Genomic DNA, 18,523 nt, shown 5'->3' with positions numbered 1-18,523 from the left:
ATTACCTAAGTCAGAACTAGTACGTAGTATCGTCTTATATTTTCTTAGGCTTCAATATTATCCCATCTAGGCCTTAGTGTTAATCGTGAGTATTTCAAGGGGCACTATATATGTTGTCTAGTGATTAAGAAATGAGTAAATTAACATACATTCGGATAGTATCATACTACATGATCTAAAATCGAAAAAAATGCAACACAACGTGAGCTAAAGGCTGCTGCCTCGAGCGCCCCACGAAGGGTGTGGCACGCCCGCGCAATTGGCAGCATGCAGTAATGCAAAAATGCAGTAATGCAGAAAAATGCAGAAATGCAGAAAAATGCAGTAAGCAAAGTAATGCAGTAATGCAGTTAAGCAAAATAATGCAGTAATGCAGTAATGGCTGATGCAAAGTAATGCAGTTATGCAAAAAAAAATGCAGCAATCAAGAAAAATATAATACCTCCATCCAAATCTTTGTAATACTAGCGGTGACAATGTCAAGCATATTCTTCATTACATAATATCCACAGTCATTACCGTTAGGTTGTAGCCTTGTCTTCATATAAACGACATTTAGTTAATACATAAATAAATATCAATCATGTGTTATGAACGTAAATAAATATTAAAATTTACACAATACTTACTTTGGGAAAAATTCATGTAGCCTTCTTTCTATTACCAAAAGTTACCAATTGATGAACTTTAAAAACACTAGAAAAATTTAAAAATCAACAAAGTTTTAATAAGCAGTAAGTGGACGAACAAGAATGAAATGTATTGTGCTTCGAGCGCAATGCAACTGTCATTGCACGAGACCAAGAATGAGGCATAATTAGTTAAATGGTCCCTTAAAGATATTTTAGGTTTCACAATGGTCCCTTAAAGAAAAAAAGATCCGGATTGGTCCCTTAAAGACATATTTGTTAGCCAAATAGATCCTTTCTGTTAAATTTTAACCCCAAATGTATAAGGTGCACTAACACTGTAAATGGTCCACCATAGACCTCATTAAATCTTTTAATTATAACTGTTTGATCTTTTCCTTAAAATCTACACCTTTGGATCTTACATATGTATGATATCTAATAATGAACCACCAACACTTAATTTTTTTTCTTCATCTTCTTCCCCGTTCTCCTTCTTCATCTCTATCACCATCTTCAATCTTCATGATGCTCATAAGAAACCCAGATTTTTTTTTTCAAAACCCATAAAATAAAATAAAAAACATTTTTCATCACTTCCCTCTTTCTTCTTACATGCCCCTTCTTCCACTGTATTCTTCCAACAACACGTTCCTCTTTAAATCCACCCTCACCACCACCATTTTTCTCATTTTTTGGGTTTAAAATTGAAGATCTAAAACCCAAATTTAACCCAAATCTAAAATCCACCCTCTGCAAATCTTTTGGAAAGAAAGAGTGTAAAGGTTTGAGAGATCCAAAATCAGTTTGGTGTTGTTGAAATTCAATACTTTCAGTTGCAAATCATGTCATATTCTCAATCTCTTGCTGTTTTGTGTAGTGGTAGAAGAAGGGGTAGGGATGAATTGTTCCCTTTGTTGTTTTGTGTTTTTTTTTTTATTTTTTTTTAAAAGTGAGACATGTGTCGTAATATGAGTGGTTAGATTAATCTGACGGATTAAAACAGTTGAAAAGTAGGATGCAATTCTTGAAAAAAGTAGAGGATCTCTTCCATTTGCCACATGTGCACAAGTTAACGGTTTTTGCAAAAAAAAACTAACGGAAGGGACCAAACAGGAACTTATTTTATCTTTAAGGGACCAAACAGAAACTTATTTTCTTTAAGGGACCATTGTGAAACCTAAAATATCTTTAAGGGACCATTTAACTAATTAAGCCCCAAAAATGATAATTGGGGCCAGATAAAAGAGGAGTAACAAGAAAATTACCCGGATTCTCATTGGGATGCATGAAGTAAGGGTTCAAGGTATCATTCTGATAGCCTTTTATTTTGGGGAGTAGCTTGTCCTCCATTAACACTACTGGCACAGTTTTCTGCAGACATGATGAAATGAATCCAGATGCAAGAAGATAAGTCCTCATTTTTTTCAATTCTTAGTTTATATTTTAAACATTTTTATAATTATTTTTATCATGTAATGTCAATTAATTAGTATTCTAATTTTTTTATTAGAAAAGTTTAACACTAAAAGAATAAAGACTACTGAAACAGTTTTACGAAGGATGTCTAAGATTCAAGCCCTAAAAATTAACATAACCGCTAACTAAAAATAGCAAACAAACAAAAGTTAACCTTAAAAGATGACGGTCAAAAGTTAATTTTAATTTGACTCAAAAGATAAATGAATGAATCAACATCATGATCCTCAAAATTATGAAAGAAGTAAGGTTGGGAAGTGACTTTCATTCTTTAATTTGAATTACAATTGTTGGAACAAAATTGATTTAAAAATATTAGCCCCTAAATCTATAAAGGTTTTGATGATAACAAAGTATTAATAAACAATTGGAAGGACTAAAAATTTATTTTAAGTGCGCAGATATAAGCATCAGATAAGCTCTGAGTGAAGCTCAGAGGATGTGAATTCAGAAGTTCACAAGCGCTCAGAAGATGTTGGACTTCAGAAGTTACAATCTTCAGATGATGAAGTCTTCAGAACTTCTTGAAATGACTAAAGCTTCATCAACCTCTGAAGATCTCTTTGAAAGCTGTAAAGATCCCCTTTGCAAGTCAACTCTTCTACCAATGAAGAAAAGGACCTTTCAAGCCTGATCAGTTCAGCTACTCTTGTTTTGTCTGTCCTCACTTGAGAACGTGGGTCTTCAGACTTGTTAGCTGAATAAGGAAAGTCCACTCTGCAGTAGTCAAAGTATCTGAAACTCTTACTCAGTTTAGATACAAACAAACTGCATCAAGACAGACTGCTTGAAGACAAAAGATTATCAACTCCAACGGTTCTTTTTGCAACGACTCTTTTCTGGTGGTATATATACTAGAAGGATCAGCTGCATTAAATACAACAATTATTAAGGATTGAACGTGCGCTGAACAAACTCTGAATTCTGTGTATACAAGCTCTGAACCTTTCATCAAGTGTTTTTGCACTTTAGTCAAATACTTTGTACTCTTTGTATTTGCTCTCTTTAGGTTCATCTAAGAGCATTTGTATATTTTCATATACTTTACTATTACTTGAGGAAACTTAAGCTTGTGTGCTTAAGTGTGAAGTCTTAAGCTTGTGTGCTTGAGCATTGTTGAGAAGTCTCTTGCTTGTGTGCTTGAGCAGGTGTAATCTTGTGTGATTATAGTGAAATCCCTTGGAAGTGCAAGGGGACTGGACTACTCTCTTTTTGTGAGAGGAACCAGTATAAATTGCCTGTGTGATCTCTCTCTCTTACTTGTTTTATTGTGTTATTTATCCGCTGCTGTTGTAGTTAAGTTAAGAACTTGAAAAAGTTTTAAACTTGGCTAAAACACAATTCAACCCCCCCTTCTTGTGTTTTCACACCTTCAATTGGTATCAGAGCTCTGGTCTGTTACTTTCACTTAACAGTGAGACAGTAAAGATCTTGTGAGAACACTATGTCTGGAGGAGACGATAGTAGTACTAGAACAACCGGTGAAGCCGGTGAGGCCAGTGGTGCTGGTGGTGGTCCAAGAAATGCTTTTGGTTTTGACTACTTAAGTAATGAATCACATGAACATAGTGGCAATAGAAAAGCCCCTATATTCAATGGTGATGCATCATTATTTGAGTGGTGGAAGGAAAGACTGTATAGCAATATTACTGCTATTGATCATGAGTTGTGGGATTTGGTTGAGCTGGGAGTAACTTTTGAAAACTTAAATGAACATGGAAGATTGTCCATTGAGCATAGAAAGTTACTCACACCAGCTAACTTAAAAACATACACTAAGCATCATAGAGTAAAGGATATTGTTGTTGGTGCTATTAGACATGAGGATTATGTCAGAATAGAGAACAAGTCTACTGCTAAATCTATCTTTGACTCTATGTGTGCTACCTATGATGGTAATGAAAAGGTTCAAGAGGCTAAGGCTAGTCTCTTGATAAGGCAATATGAACTATTCACTATGCAACAAGATGAAAACATTGAGACTATGTTTACAAGGTTTCAAATCCTTGTATCTGGTCTTAAAGCTCTTAAGAGAAGTTATTCCACCTATGACCATGTTCAGAAGATTCTGAGAAGTCTTCCTATTGCTTGGAGACCTAAGGTCACTGCAATAGAGGAAGCTCAAAATCTCAAGACTCTGAGTCTTGAGGCTCTGATAAGAAATCTCAGAAGCCATGAGATGGTTCTGAATGCTGACTCAGAAGCTAAGAAGAAGTCCAAGTCTGTAGCTTTACAGTCAACTAGGAATCCTTCTAAAGCTCTTAAGACTCAGCTTCTTGACATTGAGGAGGAATCTTCTGCAGATGGTCAAGAGGAGGAAATGGGTGAGGATGAGTTTGCTTTATTCACCAAGTTTCAGCAATGGAACAGATTTAACAAAAGAAATTTCAGAGGTAACAGTTCCAGAAACTTTGTCAGCAAAAAGGATGATCAAAAGAACTGCTTCAACTGTAAGAAGCCAGGACACTTTATTGCTAACTGTCCAGAAATGTCTGCTAAAGACAAAAGCAAAAGATACAGCTCAAAGAAGCAACAATTTAAGAGCAAATTGAAAAAGAGTCTGATGGCTACTTTTGAAGAGCTATCATCTGAGGAAGAAGTTGAGGAAGAAGAAGAGGCAAATCTAGCCCTGATGGCTTCAACTGACTCAGATGCAGACTCAGAGAATGAATCAGAATCAGATTCAGAAGTAACTGATGAGGTATTTTCTGACTGCTCTAAATCTCAACTTATAACTGCACTTAACAAGGTCATTGAGAAACATCTCAGAGTGTTAAGTAAACAAAAAGTTTTACAAGAAAAGCTTAACACTCTGACTGAACAAGCAGAACATTTTCAAGGTCTGTATCAAGAAACTCTGAATAGAGTAAATGACTTTGAAAAGGGTTGTGCTGTTTGTCATAAACCTATTGATGAGCAGGAAATAGCTCTTCAACAGTTTGTGCATCTCAACCTTGGTAAGAGCAAAGCTGCTAATCTTGTTTATAATGTCATGAGACATAGGGGAGAGGGACTTGGCTATGAATATGGTAGAACATATTCAAAGCTGAAGACCTCTGCCAAAAAGGTTGGAAAATCTTGGGTTTATTATGTTGTTCCATCCAGTGAAGAGGGAAAGAATCCTGGTATTGTTGAAAATAACAATGATGATCTGAGTGATTTAGAAGCTGACAGCTCAGAGGAACCCAGTTCCTCAGGATCTGGAAAGAAAAGTTCAGAAGATAGAAGTTGTTCAGAACCTGAGAACATTAGTTCAGAAGTTCTGAAAGCTACAACATCTGAGACTTCAAATTCTGGATCCAAAGGAACTTCAGTACCTGAAGCCTATCAATCTAAAAGATCAGAAGTTTTTAAAAGAAAAAATTCTAAATCTCAGATGAAGTACAGGACTCAGATTATTTATGATTCTAGAGTCAGTAGATATAATCAATCAGAACATGGGATTGATGATAAATACAAACCCTGGAATCATAAACAATCCAAATCCTGGAATAATAACAGATTTCAAAAGAAAAGGTTTCAAAAAGGTTACTATTCCAAACCAAGATCTTTTTCTAACACTAGACAACATAATAAGCATGTATGGACTAACAAGCGTGGACCCAGAAGATGGGTACCAAAAGCTGAAATAATGTATCATTCAGATTTACCAACTAGGAAAGGATATGTCCTACCTAGAGTGTGGAAACAAGTCTTATGCAAAGGAAGAAGGGCTTATGTCTTAGACCAATGGCTGACAAGTTCTCAAGTTAACAATCAGAACTTGATAAATGAAGAGGAAGAATACTGGGATGACTTTATCATTAACCTTGATGAAGAGTTCTATCGCAATGATTAAAGTTGTTTCTCATACAGCCTGCCACTCAAAGAAGTATCATGAAACACTCATGGTATCTGGATAGTGGATGTTCAAGGCATATGACTGGTGACAAACAACTATTTTCTAAGCTGACTATGAAAGAAGGAGGATCTGTTGGCTTTGGAGGCAATCAAAAAGGAAAGATAATAGGTACAAGTACAATAGGTAATTCTTCCCTATCTATTAATGATGTTTGGTTAGTAGATGGACTCAAACATAACTTATTGAGCATAAGTCTGTTGGATATTTGAATTGGCTTAATTTTGCTAAAACAAATATACTAACAAGATGTTGGAAAACATGTTACAACATCATATTTATTCAAGGAAATCTCGCGCATTTATGAGAGCATCTGCTATATATGGAAATCCACTTTAAAAGCACGCGTAATGGAGATCTGATCTGATCAGGAGTTTTTAAGGATAAGACAGACTTAATGGTACAACGGTATGATCACAATTATCCTATAAAGTCCTTAAACACTTTTGGAAAGTTTCTATACATTCTTGATGAAGATCAAAAGAGAATCAGATCACCTTTTATGAGCTACAAGGAGCGTCCTATCAGTAATGAAGAAAGAGGAGCGTGCTAGATCATTATATATACGAAGACCAAGCTCAAGAATACACATCTCATTGAAAAATATTAGTTACACATATTGAGTCTTTGTTGAGTCTTTGTTAAGTCTTTGTTGAGTCTTTTATTATTTGATTGTAATTCTTGCTTGTGGATTCTATAACACGAGCTAAGAAGTAAGTTTATTAGTTTAAGGTTGCTCCTAAGCTTTGAAGTACGGAGTTTACCGTGTGTGATTCACTTGAAGCTTTTAAGCAAAAGTGAAGTGTTGTCTTGACAAGTTGTCGCCACATCTTTACCAACATTGTGTAATCAACACAGGTTGTGTTGTGTGAGTGGAAGTGAGATGGGATCTCATGTCTAGGAGTTCCTAGGCAGAAGTTGCATGAGTAGTGTCGAGGTTATAAGGCGTAAACCAGGGGTTTGCTGGAGGTCTTAGTGTAAGACGTAAATCCTAGGGTTTGCTGGAGGTCTTAGTAACTAGAGCTATTAGTGGATTTCCTTCCTGGATTGGTATCCCCCAGAGTAGGCAGTTGGCTGAACTGGGTTAACAATTACCTGTGTCATTTATTTATTTTTTCTGTCAGTTTTTATATGTTATATAAGATGTGCCAACAATAGAAAACAACATTGTTCACAAAGTAGTTGTTGGGACATCTTAGGCAACATCATTCTAGTGATACCAGAATTTCAATTGGCATCAGAGCAGGCACCCTGTTCTGTTATTTTGGGTGAGCTCCAGGGAGAGTACTTTCTGGTACAATGGATAAAGAAGGAGGGTCAGTGTCTAAACCCCCCCTACTGACAGGTCCTGAGAACTATGATTATTGGAAATCTAAAATGGAGGCTTTCATAAAATCAATTGACAGCAGGACATGGAAGGCTGTGTTACGTGGATGGGAACCACCAATGGTTCTTGACAAAGATGGCAATAAAACTGATGTCAAGAAGCCAAATGATGAATGGACTAAAGATGAGGATGATCTGGCACTTGGCAACTCCAAAGCCTTGTATGCTATTTTTAATGGTGTGGATGCAAACATGTTCAGGCTTGTAAAGAGATGTGTTACTGCTAAGCATGCCTGGGAAATTCTGAGAAAGGCTCATGAAGGAACATCAAAAGTTAAGATGTCTAAGCTCCAGATGCTCAAAACCAACTTTGAGAATCTCAGAATGAAGGAGGAAGAAACCATTCATGACTTTCAAATGAATGTGCTTGATTTCGCAAACTCATTTGATGCGCTTGGAAAACCTATCTCAGATGAGGAGTTAGTTGGAAAAATACTCAGATCTTTGCCTAAAAGATTTGATATGAAGGTGACAGCCATTGAGGAGGCTCACGATCTCTCCAGCCTGAACTTAGATGAACTCATAGGATCTCTTCAGACCTATGAAATTGGCTTGAACAGGAGAAATGAAAAGAAAGAGAAGAATCTAGCCTTTGCCTCAAAAAGCAATGCTGATGACTTACAAGTTGAATCTGAAAGTGAAGAAAGCTTAGCTGAGTCCATGGCTATGCTTGGGAGACAATTCAACAAGTTGATGAAGAAAGTAGATCAAAGGGCCAAGCCAAATGGTCGATTCAACAACAACAAACAGTCCAGTTTTCAGAAGAAGACAAATGAAGATGAAAGAGGAGTGAAGTGCCATGAATGTGAAGGTTTTGGCCATATCAGACCTGAATGTCCAACCTTTCTAAAAAGGCAAAAGAAAAGTCTTGTGGTTTCATGGTCTGATACAGATTCAGAGGAGGAAGAATCTGCCAATGCTCTAACAGGGGTATGTGTATCTGACTCAGAATCATGTGATGAGGAGGTAACTTATGAGGAACTAGCTGCAACTTACAAAGATCTTCATAATAGAAGTATAGAAGTTTGCAAAGCATTGGAGAAACAAAAGAAGATCAATGGCAAACTACAAGCTGAAAGAAATGACTTACTCATGAACATTAATAATCTCAACATTAAGGTTGAAGATCAGAGTAGTCAGATTCGACAGTTGGAAATGGAGAAGTCTAACCTCCTGTGTAAAGTTGCTGAACAAGGTGAAGAAGTGACCAAGTTAAATGCTGACTTGGATCAAATCACAAAAGTGGCTAAAATGATGACCAAAGGTACTGATGCCTTTGAGGAAATGTTACAGAGACAAAACTATGGGAAACCTAAGCCCATTGGTTTTGAACATGAAAGAGTAAAGCAGCAGATGAAGTTCAACAATGCTACTGTACATACTCCAATCAGCAGTACATTTGTGTCAGGAGGATTGTCGCGACATCTGATGGAACATCCTATGCCCAGGTTCTATAACTGGACATGCCATCATTGTGGTAGGAAAGGACACATTAGGCCCTTCTGCTATAGGCTGCACGGATATCCAAGGAGAGTTCATCAAGAAAGCTATACACCTGCTTTTCCTAATGTTACAACCAGAATGGAATGGAGAGAAAAGAAGAAGATCACGGGTCTAATAGCTCATACATCCTTGAGAGCTTCTTCAAGAGAAACTTGGTACTTTGATAGTGGCTGTTCTAGACACATGACAGGTGTTGAACACTATCTTGAAGATTTGAAGTCATATGCTTCCAGCTTTGTGACCTTTGGAGATGGGGCCAAAGGAGAGATCAAGGGAGTTGGTAAACTTGCAAACCGTGGCTTACCAAAGCTAGATAATGTGCTGCTTGTAAAAGGGCTGAAAGCAAATCTAATCAGCATAAGCCAACTTTGTGATCAAGGCATGAAAGTTAACTTCACAAAAGCTGAATGCCTAGTTACAAACGAGCAAGGAGAGCTGTTGATGAAAGGAGTAAGGTCAAGAGACAACTGCTATCTCTGGATTCCTAAAGAAGAAGAGGTACAAACATGTCTTACTAGTAAAGAAGATGAGGTAAAGTTGTGGCATCAAAAACTTGGCCACCTACACCTCAAAGGCATGAAGAAGGCAATAGCTAAAGAGGCAATCAGAGGTCTTCCAAAACTCAAAATTGAGGAAGGAAGTATATGTGGAGAATGTCAAATAGGAAAGCAGACAAAGATGTCGCATCCAAAGTTGCAACATCTTACCACAACAAGGGTTCTAGAATTACTGCACATAGACCTGATGGGGCCAATGCAAGTAGAGAGCCTTGGAGGAAAAAGGTACGCGTTTGTCATGGTAGATGATTTTTCAAGGTTCACATGGATTGAATTTCTAAAAGACAAATCTGAAAGTTTTGATGCATTCAAAGAACTTTGTCTTCAACTTCAAAGAGAAAAGAACTCTGCTATTGTTAGGATACGAAGTGATCATGGTAAAGAGTTTGAGAATGCAAGCTTTCTTGAATTCTGCATCTCTGAAGGAATCAAGCATGAATTCTCAGCTCCAATCACACCTCAACAAAATGGTGTTGTTGAGAGGAAGAACAGGACAATACAAGAGTCAGCCAGAGTGATGTTGCATGCAAAACATCTTCCATATCAATTCTGGGCTGAGGCTATGCATACTGCTTGTTATATTCACAATCGTGTCACACTCAGAACTGGAACTTCTACTACACTATATGAACTGTGGAAAGGCAGAAAACCAACTGTCAAACACTTTCATGTGTTTGGAAGTAAGTGTTACATCCTAGCTGATAGAGAGCACAGAAGAAAAATGGATCCTAAAAGTGAAGAAGGATTATTTCTTGGGTATTCAACAAACAGCAGGGCTTATAGAGTTTACAACCAGAGAACCAAAGTAATAGTAGAGTCTATCAACGTTGTGATAGATGATATGACATCTGCTAAAACATCTGACACTGAAGATGATGTTGCAACAACTTTGCCAACATCTGAAGAAGCTGTAGCAGATAAGGAATCAGATTCAGATGATGAATCAACCATTCCTACACCTCGTCCTGTGAGTAAAGTTCCTTCAATAAGAATACAGAAGAATCATCCCAAGGATCTCATCATAGGAAATCCTAACCAGGGAATTGCTACAAGAAGGACAAATGAAGTGGTTACTAACTCATGCTTTGTTTCAAAAGTTGAGCCTAAAAATGTAAAAGAGGCTCTCACTGATGAGTTTTGGATAGAAGCCATGCAAGATGAATTAACTCAATTTAGAAGAAGTGATGTGTGGGATCTTGTTCCTAGACCCAATGGTGTTAATGTCATAGGCACAAAATGGGTGTTCAAGAACAAGTCAGATGAAAATGGTGTTGTAACAAGAAACAGGGCAAGATTAGTGGCTCAAGGGTATACTCAGGTTGAAGGACTTGATTTTGATGAAACATTTGCGCCAGTAGCAAGACTGGAATCCATTAGGCTACTTCTTGGTATAGCATGCATCTTCAAATTTAAGCTGTACCAAATGGATGTCAAAAGTGCCTTTCTTAATGGGTACTTACATGAAGAAGTTTATGTGGAGCAGCCAAAAGGTTTTGTAGATCCTGCTAATCCTGATCATGTGTACAAGCTGAAGAAGGCTCTTTATGGTCTGAAACAGGCTCCAAGGGCTTGGTATGAGAGGCTGACAAATTTTCTTGTTAGTCAAGGATACAGAAAAGGAGGCCATGACAAAACCTTGTTTGTTAAAGAACAAGAAGAGAAGCTGATGATTGCCCAGATTTATGTTGATGACATAGTATTTGGTGGAATGTCTGAAAAGATGGTGCAACATTTTGTACAACAAATGCAATCAGAGTTTGAAATGAGTTTGGTAGGTGAGCTGACATATTTCCTTGGTCTGCAAGTTAAACAAATGGAAGACACTATATTTGTTTCTCAAAGCAAGTATGCGAAAAATATGATCAAGAAGTTTGGAATGGACACTGCAGCACACAAGAGAACTCCAGCTGCTACTCATCTGAAGCTAACCAAAGATGAGAATGGCATTGATGTTGACCAAAGCCTATACAGGAGCATGATTGGAAGTCTCTTGTATCTTACAGCTAGTAGACCAGACATCACTTTTGCTGTTGGTGTTTGTGCAAGATATCAAGCCAAGCCAAAGATGAGCCATCTTGTGCAAGTCAAAAGGATTCTGAAGTATATAAAGGGTACTAGTGATTATGGGATTCTGTATTCCCAGACCAAGAACTCAACTTTGATAGGGTATTGTGATGCAGATTGGGCTGGAAGTGCTGATGATAGAAAGAGCACTTCAGGAGGATGCTTCTTTTTGGGTGATAATTTAATCTCATGGTTCAGCAAGAAGCAGAATTGTGTGTCTCTATCCACTGCAGAGGCTGAATACATAGCTGCAGGTAGCAGTTGTTCACAGTTGATGTGGATGAAACAGATGCTGAGAGAATATAATGTCGACCAAGATGTCATGACATTATACTGTGACAACTTGAGTGCAATCAATATATCAAAGAATCCTGTTCAACACTCAAGAACCAAACACATAGACATCAGGCATCATTTCATAAGAGACCTTGTTGAAGACAATTGTGTGGAACTCAAGCACATTAGTACAAGTGAACAGCTAGCTGACATTTTTACAAAGGCGCTTGATGCTAATCAATTTGAATTTTTAAGGGGCAAATTGGGAATTTGCCTGCATGAAGATGCATAGCAGTTACAGCAGTTGAGGCGTGCAAAAGGAAACCGTTTTCTCTCCCATCATTCAATGCACGCTAATTTAAGGAAATCATTACAAACTTCCCTTAAATGTGTCTGTACACGCAATCAATATACTTTCACTCAAATCCTAATTTTTTATCGTGAACCCTATTCTTCCACTTCCAACTTCAACTTTCATCTATTCAACTTCCTAAACCTCAAAAATCATCATTCAACCATGTCTGAATCTTCCCAAACTACAAAGTCCGGTCGTTCTACTCGATCAAAGGCACTAATCATCATGGATGCTGTACCTGTTACAACTGTTCGTGCTTCCAAATCTAAAGCCCAAACAAATGTCGCTGAGAAGAAAGGGAAAAGAAAAACTGCTGAAAAGAAAGAAACTTCAAAAGTAAGTGATGATATCTCTCCTTCGACTGTTAAATCTAGTAAAGGAACTTCTAAAAGGAATAGAAGGGATTATAAATCTAAGTTTGCTCTGTCTATGTCCGATTTGGTTTTTGAATCGAATGTTAACACATCCGAGAAAGCAACCGTAGTAGAATCTCAGAACCCTAAATCTGTCTCTGAAGTTGTTGAAACACTTATTTCAATTGCTGGAAACCCTAATCAAGATAATTTGGGATCTGATGCTGAGAAGAGAGATCTGAATAATTTGGCTGTTGATACTGAGATGGAAGACACTCCTACAGAGGTTGATCCTAATATTTCTGAAAAATCACCAACAATGGCTGAGATGGTGGCTGAAAAATCAACCCCTGTTGTTACTGAAGAAGTTGTTATGAAGGATGTTGAAACATCCTTGAATGAGAATGAAGAAGTTGAAACTGCAACTGCTGAGGAAGAACCTGTGAAGGAAACTGTCGCTGAAAAGGATGTTGAGACAACTGCCACAACATCTGAGTCCACAGATGAAGAAACTGGAACTGCTGATGAGGGTACTTCTGATAATGAAGGGGACACTCAATCTGAAGAAAGTAACCAGTCCATTCCTACAGATGAGCAAGAGGTTGAAGCTGACAAGCCTGAAGAACCTGAGAAAGAAAAAGAGAAAGATGTTGTTGATGTTGATGATTATGTCACCACCAAGACTGCTGAAAAATCAACTGGTGGTATAACAAAGAGATTGAGAAGCTGTACAGGGAAGGCTGTGGCCACTGCAAGCAAGACTCCTGCACCAAGAGTGAAAACAAAAGGTGTTGGACCAGTCAAAGGTTGGAGCAAGGTTCTCTCCCCTCCTGCCAAGAAGAAGGAAACATTGAAGAGAAAGAAGGAGTCATCTAGTGACTCAGACTATGATGTTGCTGAAGATGCTGTTAACATCTCCTCTGCCAATCCTAAGAAGACTACTGTGAAGAAGGCTCCACAAGGTGTTGAAGAAGCCCCATGTGATAACATCTCCTTCCATCGTGCTGCCTTTGCACTGAGATGGGACTACATTTACCAAAGGAGATTGGCTGTTGAAAGGGAACTGTCCAAAGATGCTCTCAAATGTCAAGACATCTTTGAATACATCAAGGAAGCTGGCCTGATGAAGACAGTCTGTGATTTCAGTCCATGTTATGAGCTGCTTGTGAAAGAATTTCTGGTGAACATCCCTGAAGAATGTGATAACCCACTGAGCAAGGACTACCATAAAGTTTTTGTCAGAGGTAAATGTATCAATTTTTCTCCTGTTGTCATAAATAACTACTTAGGTAGGTCAGTAGAACCTAAGGCTGAATTAGAGGTTGCTAATGATGTTGTGAGTGCTGAGATAACTGGTGGTAAGGTTAAGGTCTGGCCTTCAAAGAAGCTGATACCCACGAGTAAATTGAATGTCAAATATGCCATCCTCAATAGGATAGGGTCAACAAATTGGGTGCCAACCAAGCATGCAACCAATGTTGCTACAAACCTGGGTAGATTTATATATGCAGTAGGGACCAAGGTTGACTATGACTATGGGACCTTTATTTTTGATCAAACCATTAAGCATATTAGATCAACAGCTGTGAAGATGCCAATAGCATTTCCATCTTTGCTGTGTGGAATTATCTTGGCCCAATACCCAGACATCAAGGCTGTGACTGACACACCTAAGAAGAGGGAATCAGGTTTTACTTTTCATCATAAACTTTTTGGTAATCACAATGTTACTGAACATGTTGGGACATCTGCTGGTGGAGCTGCTGTTATGACCAAAAAGGAGATTATTGCTGGTTTAAAGGCTCAGTGTCAGGATATTGATAAACAACAGGCTGAGCTTGAGGAGAGGAAGAATGTGTTCTTGAAAATGATTGAAGGATTGGAAACTGATGAGATACCTGTCAAAGCTAGTGCAAATGTGGCTGCTACAGGTGATCAAAACAATGCAGATGAGGAAGAAGGTTATGCTACTGCTACAGATGAGGATGAAGCCTCTGACAGTAGTGATGATGAATGATTTTGTAATCTGTTTTAATGTTTTACTGAACTTTGTTATTTGTTTTTGTGGGTGGTTTGTGCCCTGGATTTTAGCACCTTCTGAGTGCATGGTCTGTACCTTTAATTCTGCACTTTGGATACTTAACCTTCCTGTTTTGGCACATTTTGTGGCTAAAAAGGGGGAGTAGTACTTTGCTTTGCTTTGTTTTGTTTCTGCTACGGGTTGTTGTGTCTTTTGTTATGACATGTGTTTAAGTAGCAGTAAGCAAGTATTCAGGGGGAGTAAATTTTTTTCTGAGATGATGCATAAGCTGATAAAGTCAGGGGGAGTTTGCTGCTGAAATGGATGCTGCCCTGATTGGACGAACATGCGCTAGAAGATGTGCTCCCATATGTCACAACATCTTTGATGACATATGATATATATTTTGCTCTGATACCACGTTTTATTTTGCTCGAGGCTAATTGATGATAACTCTGCTGCTGCTGCCTCTGATGCATATATTTTTACCTATGTCAAATTCTGTTTAAATGATGCTCTAACATTCCTTCTTTTGTGTGACCATGGTGATTTGAAGGATTGCGCTGTTAAATCTCTCAAGGGTAATGGCCTGAAATTGTTTTAGCCAAAAATTGCCAAAGGGGGAGATTGTTGGATATTTGAATTGGCTTAATTTTGCTAAAACAAATATACTAACAAGATGTTGGAAAACATGTTACAACATCATATTTATTCAAGGAAATCTCGCGCATTTATGAGAGCATCTGCTATATATGGAAATCCACTTTAAAAGCACGCGTAATGGAGATCTGATCTGATCAGGAGTTTTTAAGGATAAGACAGACTTAATGGTACAACGGTATGATCACAATTATCCTATAAAGTCCTTAAACACTTTTGGAAAGTTTCTATACATTCTTGATGAAGATCAAAAGAGAATCAGATCACCTTTTATGAGCTACAAGGAGCGTCCTATCAGTAATGAAGAAAGAGGAGCGTGCTAGATCATTATATATACGAAGACCAAGCTCAAGAATACACATCTCATTGAAAAATATTAGTTACACATATTGAGTCTTTGTTGAGTCTTTGTTAAGTCTTTGTTGAGTCTTTTATTATTTGATTGTAATTCTTGCTTGTGGATTCTATAACACGAGCTAAGAAGTAAGTTTATTAGTTTAAGGTTGCTCCTAAGCTTTGAAGTACGGAGTTTACCGTGTGTGATTCACTTGAAGCTTTTAAGCAAAAGTGAAGTGTTGTCTTGACAAGTTGTCGCCACATCTTTACCAACATTGTGTAATCAACACAGGTTGTGTTGTGTGAGTGGAAGTGAGATGGGATCTCATGTCTAGGAGTTCCTAGGCAGAAGTTGCATGAGTAGTGTCGAGGTTATAAGGCGTAAACCAGGGGTTTGCTGGAGGTCTTAGTGTAAGACGTAAATCCTAGGGTTTGCTGGAGGTCTTAGTAACTAGAGCTATTAGTGGATTTCCTTCCTGGATTGGTATCCCCCAGAGTAGGCAGTTGGCTGAACTGGGTTAACAATTACCTGTGTCATTTATTTATTTTTTCTGTCAGTTTTTATATGTTATATAAGATGTGCCAACAATAGAAAACAACATTGTTCACAAAGTAGTTGTTGGGACATCTTAGGCAACATCATTCTAGTGATACCAGAATTTCAAAGTCAATTTTGCGACAATGGTTATGTAGTTGTCTTTAATAAGGAATCATGTACTGTATCTAAACAATCTGATAACTCCATTATATTCAAAGGTCTGAGAAAGAACAATGTTTATAAAATTAATCTTTCTGATTTGAATGAACAAAAAGTGATGTGTCTTTTGACCTTGAGTGAGGAAAAATGGATCTGGCATAAGAGGTTAGGCCATGCTAACTGGAGGTTAATCTCTAAGCTTAGCAAGCTTGACCTTGTCAGAGGTTTACCTAAAATCAAATATCACTCAAACACACTTTGTGGTTCTTGTCAAAAAGGAAAAATTACAAAATCATCGTTTAAACCTAAGAACATTGTCTCTACCTCAAGACCATTGGAACTTCTTCACATTGATCTTTTTGGGCCAGTTCACACTGCCTCTATCAATGGAAAGAAGTATGGATTAGTAATTGTTGATGATTACAGTAGATGGACTTGGGTAAAATTCCTAAGAACAAAAGATGAAGCTTATGATGAGTTTAGCATCTTCTGCAAACAAATTCAAAATGAAAAAGGCTACACTATTTTAAAAGTTAGAAGTGATCATGGTGGAGAATTTGAAAATGAACCTTTTGAAAACTTTTGTGAAAAATATGGCATTCTGCATGAATTCTCTTCTCCTAGAACTCCTCAACAAAATGGGGTTGTAGAAAGGAAGAATAGAACTCTGCAAGAAATGGCCAGAACCATGATGCATGAAACAAATGTAGCAAAGTTTTTATGGGCAGAAGCTGTAAACACAGCATGTTATGTTCAAAATAGAATCTATATCAGATCTAAGTTGAACAAAACTGCTTATGAATTGTTCAAAGGAAGGAAACCTGATATTTCTTATTTTCATCAGTTTGGATGTACATGTTATATCTTAAACAACAAAGTCCATCTAAAGAAATTTGATGCTAGAGGTTATAAGGGTATTTTTATAGGATACTCTGAACGCTCAAAAGCATACAGACTGTATATTTCTGAAACACATACTGTGGAAGAAACTATGCACGTCAAATTTGATGACAAAGAGCCTGACCAAGTGTCAGAGCTTGTGGAAGGTTTGTCTAGATTTCAGGTATCAGAGGATCAATATTCAGATATTCCAAACTACTCAGAACATCCATTCTCTGAAGAACCTCTGAACATAACAGTTCCTACAGACTCTGAACAACAAAGAACTGAAGCAACTGCTGAACCTGATGTTGATGAGTCTGAAGATGATGAGCCCCCAAGAAATACCTTCAAATACAAATCATCACATCCAGAGGAACTGATATTAGGCAACAAGGATAGTCCAAGGAAGACAAGATCTCAACTGAGAAATGAGGAATCATTAGTTGGTCTTATCTCAATGATGGAACCTTCAAAGATTGATGAAGCTCTGAAAGATGATGCTTGGATTGTAGCAATGCAAGAAGAGCTGAATCAATTTCAAAGGAATGATGTATGGACTCTAGTGCCTAAACCTTCACACAAGAACATTATTGGAACAAAATGGGTATTCAGAAACAAGCTGAATGAACAAGGTGAAGTGGTAAGAAACAAGGCTAGATTGGTTGCACAAGGTTATAGTCAACAAGAGGGGATTGACTATACTGAAACCTTTGCACCAGTTGCTAGACTTGAAGCAATCAGGTTACTTCTATCCTATGCTGTTAATCATGGAATTACCTTGTATCAGATGGATGTTAAAAGTGCCTTCTTAAATGGTTTTATTTCTGAAGAAGTGTATGTTAAGCAATCTCCTGGTTTTGAAGATGTCTCAAACCCAGAACATGTTTTTAAATTGAAGAAATCACTGTATGGTCTGAAACAAGCTCCAAGAGCTTGGTATGATAGACTCAGTAATTTCCTTCTTGAAAAGGGCTTTGAGAAAGGAAAGGTTGACTGCACACTCTTTAGAAAAACAACCAAAGAAGACATTTTAATCATTCAAATTTATGTTGATGATATTATCTTTGGTTCAACTAATGCTTCCTTGTGCAAGAATTTTTCTAAGATAATGCAGGATGAATTTGAAATGAGCATGATGGGAGAATTGAAGTTCTTTCTTGGAATTCAAATCAATCAGAAGAAGGAAGGAACTTATGTTCATCAATCAAAATACACCAAAGAACTTCTGAAGAAATTCAACCTAGATGACTGCAAGATAATGAACACTCCTATGCATTCAACTACCAACATGAGCAAGTCAGATGATGAAGGAAAGGTAGATCAAAAGGTCTACAGAGGTATGATTGGTTCCTTACTCTATCTGACAGCCTCTAGACCAGATATTTTATTCAGTGTTTGCTTATGTGCAAGATTCCAGTCAGATCCCAG

This window comes from Trifolium pratense, linkage group LG3 (assembly GCF_020283565.1).
Source record: "Trifolium pratense cultivar HEN17-A07 linkage group LG3, ARS_RC_1.1, whole genome shotgun sequence".
In the NCBI taxonomy this organism is placed as follows: domain Eukaryota; kingdom Viridiplantae; phylum Streptophyta; class Magnoliopsida; order Fabales; family Fabaceae; genus Trifolium; species Trifolium pratense.
This window is presented reverse-complemented; position numbering follows the sequence as displayed.